The following is a 12,180-nucleotide window of genomic DNA, read 5'->3' on the forward strand; positions in this document are numbered from 1 at the left end:
CCTGGAACCATTCTTGTAAATCTTTTCTGCACCCTCTCTAAGGCCTTCACATCCTTCCAAAAGTGCGGTGCCCAGAATTGGACACAATACTCCAGTTGAGACCGAACCAGTGTTTTATAAAGGTTCATCATAACTTCCTTGCTTTTGTACTCTATGCCTCTATTTATGAAGCCCAGGATCCCGTATGCTTTTTTAACCGCTTTCTCAACCTGCCCTCCCACCTTCAACGTTTTGTGCACATATACCCCCAGGTCTCTCTGTTCATGCACCCCCTTTAGGATTGTACCCTTTAGTTTATATTGTCTCTCCTCGTTCTTCCTACCAAAATGTATCACTTCGCACTTTTCTGCGTTAAATTTCAACTGCCACGTGTCCGTCCATTCCACCAGCCTGTCTAAGTCTTCTTGAAGTCTATCGCTCTCCTCCTCACTGTTCAATATACTTCCACGTATTGTGTCATCTGCAAATTTTGATCTTGTGCCCTGTACACCCACATCCAAATCATTAACATATATCAAGAGAAGCAGTGGCCCGAGAACCGACCCCTGGGGAACACCACAGTATACCTTCCTCCAGTCTGAAAAACAACCAATCACCACTACTCTCTGTTTCCTGTCACTTAGCCAATTTCGTATCCATGCTGCCACTGTCCCTTTTATTCCATGGGCTTCAACCTTGCTGGCAAACCTATTATGTGGCACTTTGTCAAACGCCTTTTGGAAATCCATGTACACCACGCTAGCCGCATTGCCCTCATCAACCCTCTCTGTTACTTCATCAAAAAACTCAATCAAGTTAGTTAAACACGATTTGCCTTTAACAAATCCGTGCTGGCATTCCTTAATTAATCCACAATCAATAATCCTCATAAAGCTGTAATTTGGTGGCATTTTAAGAACTGCTCCAGCCTATTTAGGAAGGAAATCAGGAAGCACTTCTTCACACAAAGTGTAAAAGCAAGAAAGACCTACATTTCTATAGCGCCTTTCATGATCTCAGGATGTCTCAAAGTACTTTACAGCTAATGAACTACTTTTTGAAGTGTAGTCACTGTTGTAATGTAGGAAACGCAGCAGCCAATTTGTTCACAGCAAGCTCCCAGAAACAGCAATGTGATAATGACCAGATAATCTGTTGATTGAGGGATAAATAATGGCTAGGACACCGGGGATAAAATCCCTGTTCTTTTTCGAAACATACTGAACTTACTTCCTCCAAAAGGCTGTGGATGCTGGAGGTCAATTGAAGCTTTCAAGACTGAGATCACGGGACTTTTGTTAGATAAGGGGAACGAGGGATATGGAGCAGGCAAATGGGGTTGAAGAACAGATCAACCATGATCTAAATTGAATGGTGGAACAGGTTGGAGGGGTTGAATGGCCAACTCCTGTCCCCATGTTCCTATGAAATAGCTGGGAAGGGCCAAGGCAGATTTTAACTGAGTAAATTTGGGAGAGAATGAGATGTTAGATTGAGGAAAGTCATGTTTCCTTCTCGGACACTGGAAATTATATTGGACGGAGTCAGGGAGAGAAGCAACACACTTTATGGCCCGCCCCACCTCAGTAGATCCTATGCAGCAGATACAGCATGGAGGTGTCGGAGAATAGGCAATTCCAGTCAGACACCACAACAGCGAACATGGATCACATGCAAGGCCCTCACAGCTCACATACCGTGCAGTGGGTTAAACAAAAGCCCTGCATTGTGCGGAGAACCTATTCGGCATTGGTTCCAATGTAGCAGAGTCGCAGACGCCTACGGCAATAGATTGTATTTAAAGAAGTGAGCGTGAGAGTGCAGCACAAGTTGGTTTAGACAGTTTATTGGGCCGATGTGGTTTCCCCTTTAGGAAATGGCATAGCTCTAGTGTCCATTGGAAGGGAACTTGAATTAATGTCAAGGGCATTAGTCTTCCTTGCTGCATGACTGGCACCTCTGTTGATCACTCGTTGTCAGTTTCTATAGGCATCAAGGGGTATGGGGAGAGAGCGTGAATATGGTATTGAGGTAGAGGATCAGCCATGGTCATATTGAATGGCGGAGCAGGCTCGAAGGGCCAAATGGCCGTCTCCTGCTCCTATTATTCCATGTTTCTATGTCATATAATCATAGAATCCTACAACACAGAAGGAGGCCATTCGGCCCATCGTGCTTAGCTCTTTGAAAGAGCTCTCTAATTAGTCCCTTTCTCCTTCTCTTTTCCCCACAGCCCTGCAAATTTTTTCTCTATAAGTATTTATCCAATTCCCTTTTAAAAGTTACCACTGAATCTGCTTCCACCACCTTTTCAGGCAGCGCGTTCCAGATCACAACAACTCCCTACATAAAAAAAAATCTCCTCCTCATCCCTCTGGTTCTTTTGCCAATACAGGAAACTCTTTTTTATCCGGCACCGACGGGACCGGCGTGGTGCCGGTTTATCAAAAAGTCCAGATTACAGAGAGGTATAGTAAAAGGTACGAGAGCCCCGTACATGGCCACAGATCCAGGCGTCCCTACAGGTGCAGGAACCCCAGTTACACGGCCACAGATCCAGGAACGGCCATTAATATGAAGTAAAACTTCCCTGAACCTACTCCTGAATTTTGCCGGTTAACAGAGATTTCCGGTTATTTAGGAGCTGGTAAATCGAGAGTTTCCTGTATCTTAAATCTGTGTCCTCTGGTTAATGACCCTCCTGCCAGTGGAACCGCTTTCTCTTTATTTACTCTATCAAAACCCTGCATGATTTTGAACACCTGTATTAAATCTCCCCTTAACCTTCTCTGCTCTAAGGAGAACAACTCCAGCTTCTCCAGTCTCTCCACATAACTGAAGTCCCTCATCCCTGGTACCATTCCAGGCCCTAAGCTCTGGAATTCCCTCCCTAAACCTTTCCTCTTTTAAGTAATTCCTTAAAATATACCTCTTTGACCAAGCTTTTTTGTCACCTAATATTTCTTTGTGTGACTTGGTGTCAAAAATGTTGTCTAATAATCGCTCCTGTGAAGCGCCTTGGGACACCTTCCTATGTTAAAGGTGCTATATAGATACAAGCTGGTGTTGTACATCTCCTCTGCACCTTCGCCAAGGCTGAGACATCCTTCCTAAACTGTGGTTCCAATAATTGGACACAGTACCCCAGCTGGAGCCTAACCGGTGATTTATAAGGGCTGGATTTTGTCAATGGGGACGTGATGGAGGTGGGACTCCCACTTTTTGGGTTGTAGTCCCGCCTCCATCGACTTGTGGCCAACCCACGCTACTTTCCCTTGATTGACCTTGTTAAGCCCGCCCAGCGGGCTCAGCAGGCCAATTAAGGGACACCTGGTTACTGGTGACGTCAGTGTGTGACATTTCATCTGTCAAGAGCTTTTGACAGATGAAAAATCAGCATTTGACAGCTCTGTGAAGCTGTCAAACACTGACAATCTGTCTTCTAACTTGAGTCCTTCTACTCAGGCTCAGTTAGAGAGCTCTCCAGACCAGAAAGCAGAGGCTGCAGCTTTTGACAGTTCAGCTGCCATTCTGCTTTCTGTGCCGATGAGCTGAGGGACTCCCGAGACCTGAAGGGAGGGAGTCTGCAGGAGAAAGTAAAGGTAAGTAAAACATATTAAAACACTTTACACTTACCTCACACACTTACCTCTGCATCACTCACCTGCACAACGGACATCTCGACCCCTCCAAACCCTTCAGACCGACAGTCCGCCTTGCTAACTTGGTGTAGTTCGGAGCCGTCGGGAAGCCCACACTTCAGGGCTAAAAATAGGGATGAGGCCAAAAACTGCCTGTTAACTACCTGTTAACAGGCAGTTAATTGGCACTAATCCCCTTCCCACCTCGGGGAGGCGGCTCCCAGCACAGGTCGGTTACTCGCCTCCTGGGACATTGGCACGGAGGCGGATTGGGGGCGGGATGGGTTCGTGCCCCCCGATTCTGCAATTTTCCCACCACTCCCGCCTCCAAACCCGCCTCCTCGGGGCTTGGAAATTCAAGCCCATAAAGTTTATATTGGAAAATTTGTCTTTCTCTTTCCTGCTCTGCCATGGTTTTTCCATCCTGGCCATTGACCTACATGATGGGGACTTTTATTTAGGATGAAGCTATGAAACGTGCAGCAGAAGAGAATTATTCTGGAATGCATTGGGGAGGAGGGAGATTACATTATAACACTGACTCTGAGTAGTTCCGAATGTGAGTTTCCTACATTACAACAGTGACTACACTTCAAAAAGTACTTTATTGGCTGTAAAGCGCTCTGGGACATCTGGTGGTCATGAAAGGCGCTATAGAAATGCAAGTCGTTTTCTTCTTTACTTTCTTCCATCCTTTCTTCCTTCCTTCTCCCCTTCTTTTTTCTTTTCTTTCTTCCCAAAGGTAAATTTGATAATTATGCTGCTTCTGGAATGCACTCCATCGCCTCGACACTCTGCTTATGGTGTGGTGTTTCTCAGTTGCCACACTTTGGAGTGCGAAGCGTTCGAAAGATGTGACAATACAAATGTGTGCTTAACGCAAAACTTTTAGTTATTTAAGTTTGGAAAGGAAAATATGTGTGCATTGTAACTTCAGAGAAATATATTTAATATTTTATAAGAAGATACAATAAAGTGAATGCTTGACGCCTCTGAACATTCCATTACCAGTGTGGCCTTGGGAGTCTGAAGGGTTTGCTTTATTATTTCTTACTCCCACAAAATACCTTACATAAAACTGGGGGGGCAGGGGTAAGTCACAATTAGAGATGTTTTCTAACATCTGAACAGGCGATTAGGAATTTGCCCTTGAACTTGCATTCTTCAACTAATGAATTCATGGCTGACTTTTCACTTCAAATTTTTGTTGCACATTGGAACAAAATGGAACCATCAGCATAAACGAAAGCAGTTTCCAGCCAGCACTGAAAGTGGAAAAAATACAAAAATACAAAGCCAAAATGACGTGTAATTCAAATACAGATGAAGTCTTGCGGATGAGACGTTAAACCGAGGCCTCGTCTGCTCTCTCAGGTGGACGTAAAAGATCCCATGGCACTATTTCGAAGAAGAGCAGGGGAGTTATTCCCGGTGTCCTGGGGCCAATATTTATCCCTCAACCAACATCACCTAAAAACAGATTATCAGGTCATTATCACATTGCTGTTTGTGGGAGCTTGCTGTGCGCAAATTGGCTGCCGCATTTCCTACATAACAACAGTCAGTACACTTCATAAAGTGCTTCATTGGGTGTAAAGCGCTTTGTGACGTCTGGTGGTCATGAAAGGCGCTATATAAATGCAGGCCTTTTTTTCTTATGTGGAGATATGTACTGCTGAATGAGATTGAGAAAGATCAACATTTCAAAATCATTTTTGATGCGCAGTGCATCATGCATGCTTGCCTCTATACTTAAAAGAGAAAAGAAATACTTTTTTTTATTTGCCTATGGGATGTAGGCATCACTGGCATTTATTGCCCATTCCTAATTGCCCTTGAAAAGGTGGTGGTGAGCCGCCTTCTTGAACCGCTGCAGTCCATGTGGTGAAGGTACTCCCACAGTGCTGTTAGCAGGGAGTTCCAGGATTTTGACCCAGCGATGATGAAGGATCGGCGATATACTTCTAAGTCAGGATGGTGTGTGACTTGGAGGGGAACTTGGAGGTGGTGGTGTTCACATACGCCTGCTGCCCTTGTCGTTCTAGGTGGAAGATGTCGCAGGTTTTGGGAGGTGCTGCCGAAGAAGCCTTGGCGAGTTGCTGCAGTGCATCTTGTAGATGGTACACACTGCAGCCATGGTACACCGGTGGTGGAGGGAGTGAATGTTTAAGGTGGTGGATGGCATGCCAATCAAATGGGCTGCTTTATCATGGATGGTGTTGAGCTTCTTGAGTGTTGTTGGAGCTGTACTCACCCAGGCAAGTGGAGAGTATTCCATCACACTCCTTTCTTGTGCCTTGTAGATGGTGGAAAGGCTTTGGGGAGTCAGGAGGTGAGACCCTCGCTGCAGAATACCTAGCCTCTGACCGGCTCTTGTTGCCACAATACTTGTGTGGCTGGTCCAGTTAAGTTTCTGGTCAATGGTGACCCCCAGGATGTTGATGGTGGGGGATTCGGCGATGGTAATGCCGTTAAATGTTAAAGGGAGGTGGTTAGACTCTCGTTTGTTGGAGATAGTCATTGCCTGGCACTTCTGTGGCGCGAATGTTACCTGCCACTTATCAACCCAAGCCTGAACATCGTCTAGGTCTTGTTGCATGTGGGCATGGACTGCTTCATTATCTGAGGAGTTGTGAATGGCACTGAACACTGTGTAGTCATCAGCGAACATCCCCATTTCTGACCTTATGTTGGAGGGAAGGTCATTAATGAAGCAGCTGAAGATGGTTGGGCCTAGGACATTGCCCTGAGGAACTCCTGCAGTGATGTCCTGGGGCTGTGATTGTAATGTCCGTGTGTAATCGAGACACGGACTGCAGAAGTTGGTTATAACAGGTGTTTACTGAATGGAGACAAAACTGGAACTACTATACAAAGTTACTACACAGGCTTATATACAGGGGTGGTCACTACTGGTACTGCAGTATACAGGGGCTGCAGAATATAGTTCCTTCTTCAAGGTACATACACTACAATTCCTCCCCTTTTAGCTAAACAGTACATAACATTCGATTAATAATTAAATAACATATTTACAATTACAGTTGCTATATACATTAGCTGAAGTTAATCAATTATAAGTTCAGTCTTTGAGGAGGCTTCCTGATTCTGTCCGGATAACACCTCTTTGGGGTATCAGGTTCTTCTGGCAAAGTTGATTCGGGATCAACGTCGTTGTTTGGTTCGTCTGCTTCCAATATCACCGATTCTGAGGTAGATGCAATTGGTACTTCGGTTTCATCACCAGGTGTATAGGATCGTGCTGTAGATTTGACGTTTTCCAGTGACTCTAGAATCTGGTCAGCATGGCGTCTTACAATGCTCTCTCCAACGTCCACGGTATACATTAGAGGTTCTTGCCATGTGCAGATCGTTCCTGGCTGCCATTTCTCTGTGCGGCAGTCCCGGGCCAAAACTGGTTGACCTATCTGGAAACTCCTGGTTGGCCTTTCTTTCATATTCTGAAACTGCCTGTTCTCCACATCTCTTCTGATGTTTGGCTTAACCAAATCCAAGCGGCATCTTAGTCTTCGATTGAAGAACATCATGGCTGGAGTTTGGTTGGTAACCGCATGTGTCGCATTCCGGTAGGCAAACAAGAAGTTATCCACCTTGTGTTGTAGGGGTATGTCTTCATTACACATTGCCTTGATAGCCTTCTTGAATGTTTGAACGAACCTCCCAGCCAATCCATTGGTGGCTGGATGATATGGGGCGGATGTGTAATGCTTAACACCATTGTTCTTTAAGAACCTCCGGAACTCTTCAGACACAAACTGTGGTCCATTGTCGGAGCAAATCTGTTCAGGCAGCCCATTTCTGGCGAATATGGTTCGTAAGACTGTGATAGTTTTTTCTGTGGTGGTTGAGGACATTTTTATTACCTCTGGCCACTTTGAATGTGCATCCACCGCAATTAAAAACATTGAGTCCATAAATGGACCAGCAAAATCAATGTGTACCCTTTGCCATGGAGATGAGGGCCACTCCCATGGATGTAGAGGGGCTTGTGGTGGGGTGTTTTGGACCTTCTGGCATCCTGTACAGCTCTTGGTCATCTCTTCGATTTCTCTATCGATTCCCGGCCACCACACAAACGCTCTGGCTAAGTTCTTCATTTTTACCCCTCCCAGATGACCCTCATGAAGCTCATTGAGCACTCTATCCTTCAATTTGGGTGGAATTACTACTCTGGGTCCACACATCAAGGTTCCTCTGCACACTGACAGCTGTTCTCTTCTCGGCGAGATTGCTGGCAACAGTGGTTCGCCATGTGCTGGCCATCCCTTCACCGTTAAATCATAGACCCTGGAGAGTGTCGGGTCATTTCGTGTTTCCTTTTCTATGTTTGCATTCATCACAGGTAGACATTCGACTATGGTCGAGTGGAATATCTCCACAGGATCCACTGCAGGTGCTTCTTCCACCGTCGGCAACGGTAGGCGCGACAATCCATCAGCATTCCCATGCTGTTTAGTTCCTTTGTACTCGATGTCATATTGGTGTGCCCCTAGGAAAAGGGACCACCTCTGTAGCCGTTGTGCTGTCATTATCGGGACGCCCTTCTGAGGGTTGAAAATGGAGACAAGAGGTTGATGATCAGTTAGTAGAGTAAATTTCTGTCCGTGCAGGTAGTGAGTGAACTTCTTCACCCCCCACACCAGGCTGAGGGCCTCTCTGTCAATCTGGGCGTAGTTACGCTCGGCTGCAGTTAACGAGCGTGACGCAAAAGCAATCGGCCTCTCTGAACCATCAAGGGATTTATGTGACAGTACCGCTCCAACGCCGTAGGGAGATGCATCACATGCCAGTCTTATCGGTAGTGATGGGTTGTAGTGAGCCAATACTTCTCTTGAAGTGATCAGGCCTTTACACTTCTGAAAGGCCCGCTTACATTCATCGCTCCATTTCCATGCTACTCCAGTTTGTAGCAGGGCGTTCAGTGGGTGCAGAATTGTGGACAAATTCGGCAAAAACTTATGGTAGTAATTCACCAATCCGAGGAATGACCTCAGTTTGGACACATTTTGAGGCGCTGGAGCCTTAACTACCGCTTCAATTTTGTCAGGGGACTTATATAACCCCTCTTCATCAATCACGTGGCCACAATACGATATTTGTTTCTTAAAAAACTCGCACTTGGGGCGATTGGCTCGTAGCCCATGTTCTCTTAGTCTAGTGAGCACCTGCTCTAGGTTGGCAAGGTGTTCACTGTCATTTTCACCTGTCACTAGCATGTCGTCCAAGTAACACTGAGTCCCCGGAATCCCTTGCAGGACTTGTTCCATCGCTCTTTGCCATAAAGCCGGAGCTGATGCTACTCCGAATACCAGTCGATTATACTGGTAAAGACCTTTGTGAGTGTTTATCGTGAGATATTTCCTAGAGGATTCTTCAACCTCCATCTGCAAATATGCTTGCGCTAGGTCAATTTTTGTAAAACGTTTCCCTCCAGATAGTGAGGCAAAAATATTTTCTATCCTCGGAAGAGGATACTGTACTGTGTGAAGGACTGGGTTCACAGTCACCTTGAAGTCCCCACAGATGCGAACCTTCCTTGGCTCCTCAGACTTATTGTTTAATGTTTTCTTCATGACAGGAATGATGGGTGTCGCCCACTCGCTCCAGTCTACCTTAGATAACACGCCTGCATTCTCCAGATTCTCCAGCTCTGCCTCGACGGCTGGGCGAATTGCATACGGTACCGGTCTTGCTTTGAAAAACTTGGGAATTGCATTCTCTTCTATTTTTATCGAGGCGGTTACGCCTTTAAGAGTTCCCAGTCCTTGTTGAAATACCTCTTTAGCGTTAGCTAAGATTTTTTGACAATCGTCCAGGTGTGACGTCGTCATCCTTTTTACCAGCCACAGTCAGTGCCTGAATGGAGTGCCAGTCTAAACTTATCTTTCTGATCCATTCACGTCCCAATAACGGTGGTCCACCATCTTGCAGTATGTACAGATACAATTTCTGTATTTCCTTGCCGTTGTATTCGACAGGCACCCTTATTTTCCCTCTGGGGTATACTTTCTGCCCCGTATATGTCTTCAAGACAATGGATGTGTCTTTCAAGGGTATGTGTGAGAATAGCCGCTCGTAGTCTCGTCGATTCATGACGGTCAGGGCTGATCCTGTATCCAATTCCATTTTGACTTGGGACCCTGTTATCGTGAGGGTGACCCAAATGGTTCGGTGATCCTCTTTTGCGATTACGTTGTGTAGTTTGAGACAGCTTAGTCTCTTGTTCCCGGATTCATTATTGCTCTTCTGGTCTTCGGAACTACTGTTCGTCATCTTTTGTACTTTCCTGTACTTTTCCTTAGTAGTCTTTTTGTTGTCGTTAGTCTTCTTCCCGGACCTGCAAACTCGTGCAATGTGTCCCATCTTTCCGCATTGCCTGCATGTTTTGTCCTTGAACCAGCGGTCCTTCTGGTCATGGGGTGTTCTGCCGCAGCGATGACATTTTTCAAATCCCCATGTCATTTCATGGGTGCCGTATTCCTGTGGCTTTTGCTGTATTTCCGTAGCTCCCCTTGCTGCTGCTTCGTACGATACTGCCACGCTGAAAGCCTTATCTAGCGTCAGCTCTTTCTCTGAGAGTAACCTCTTCTGGGTTCCTTCACTCAGGAGTCCACAGACAAATTTGTCCCGTAGGGTATCTGCCAGTCCTGCTCCGAACTGGCAGTGCTTGGATAGCTTGCGTAGTTCCGTAAGGTAATCAGCATTGCTCTCATCTTTATGCTGATTTCTCTTGTGGAATTTAAATCTTTCTGCTATCAGCAGCAGTGTAGGATTTAGGTGTTCCTGTAGGATATCAATAATTTCGTTAAAACTCTTCTCCATCGGTTTGACTGGAGTGATCAGGTTCCGCAATAGGCCGTACGTTCTTGCGCCCATTAAGTTTAGTAGTACCGATGCCTTTTTCTCATCGGCTACTTCATTTGCCTTGCAATATACTTCGACTCTTTCCACATATGTGGTCCAGTCTTCTATTTCATTATCGAAGGCAGTGATATTGCCAGTCTTTGGCATCTTGGAGATCTAAGATGGCGCCTCCCGCGCTTTGCCTTCTTCCCCGATTGAACAAAATGGCGCCTCCCACGCTTTGCCTTCTTCCCCGATTGAACAAAATAGCGCCTCCCGTGCATTTTCGTCTTCCCCGCTGGATTAAGATGGCGCCTCCCGCGCTTTCTGTCTTTTCCGCTGCTGCCAACGCTGTTGCTGGCGTTTTTATGCCTTGATGGCGACGCCCTATGGTCTTCGCGCGCTTCCCCCCCGCGCTGCTGCCAACGCTGCTCTCCGCGGTCCCCGTGGCAAACTGCAGCTCCTCGCGGCTTTCTGCGCTTCTAATTTCTTTTTCTTTTATTTTAATTACTGTTCCCATCGTCAGAGCAGACCCTATGGGACACTTTCCTCCCTCTTCTCGGGTCTGTACGCTGCCCGGCTTTGTAGCACCGGCCGCACCCTGTGTGCTCCACCCTCTCTCTCTCTCTCTCCTCTTCCCGACAACACTGCTCGGCCCCGTTGAAAAGCCACCCGATTGAGCTCTAGCCCGCCGCAGCCCAGGAAGGATCAGTGTACTACCTGCCACCAGCCCGATTAGCTGGAACACCATAGACTGGAGAACCAAGCCCAGCTCTCGACAGCCTCTCCTGCAAATCTTCGAATTCGATGAATCAGAGGGCGGTTGCCCACGGTCGACGCCCGTTTCTTCTGTTTGTTTTTTCTTTTTGGATTTCTTCCTTCTGGCATCGACCTCTAATAACTTCGCTTCAGGGATGGATCCCCGTGAGGTGGTGCAGAACTGTAGGTAAGTTCGGCTCTGTTCGTCGCCAATGTAATGTCCGTGTGTAATTGAGACACGGACTGCAGAAGTTGGTTATAACAGGTGTTTACTGAATGGAGACAAAACTGGAACTTGTTGTGTATGTAATATGTGTGCTACTTTGAACCTATGGACAGGACTGCACTACTTGTAGGGCGTAGTGATACGCAGTACCACTCCTGGCCATAGGGGTATAAATAGTACTGTGGGTACTGATCTCCCCTCAGTTCCCGCCTGTGGGCATGAAGTAAAGACCTACGTATAGTCCCTACCTCCAACCAGTAAAGACCTGTTTGAGTTATACGTTTAAGTCTTTGTGTTAATTGTTCAATACAATACACATACTTAACAGAACTACTATACAAAGTTACTACACAGGCTTATATACAGGGGTGGTCACTACTGGTACTGCAGTATACAGGGGCTGCAGAATATAGTTCCTTCTTCAAGGTACATACACTACAGTGATGATTGACCTTCAACCACCACAACCATCTTCCTTTGTGCTAAGTATGACTCCAGCCAGTGGAGCATTTTCCCCCTGATTCCCATTGACATCAGTTTTACTGGGACTCCTTGATGCCACACTCGGCCAAATGCTGCCTTAATGTCAAGGGCAGTCACTCTCACCTCACCTCTGGAATTCAGCTCCTTTGTCCATGTTTGGACCAAGGCTGAAAAGAGGTCAGGAGCCGAGTGGTCTTGGCGGAACCCAAACTTGGCATCAGTGAGCAG

The sequence above is a fragment of the Somniosus microcephalus genome, chromosome 2 (assembly GCF_052327205.1).
Source record: "Somniosus microcephalus isolate GS21.2 chromosome 2, FLI_Smic_1.0, whole genome shotgun sequence".
Taxonomy (NCBI): domain Eukaryota; kingdom Metazoa; phylum Chordata; class Chondrichthyes; order Squaliformes; family Somniosidae; genus Somniosus; species Somniosus microcephalus.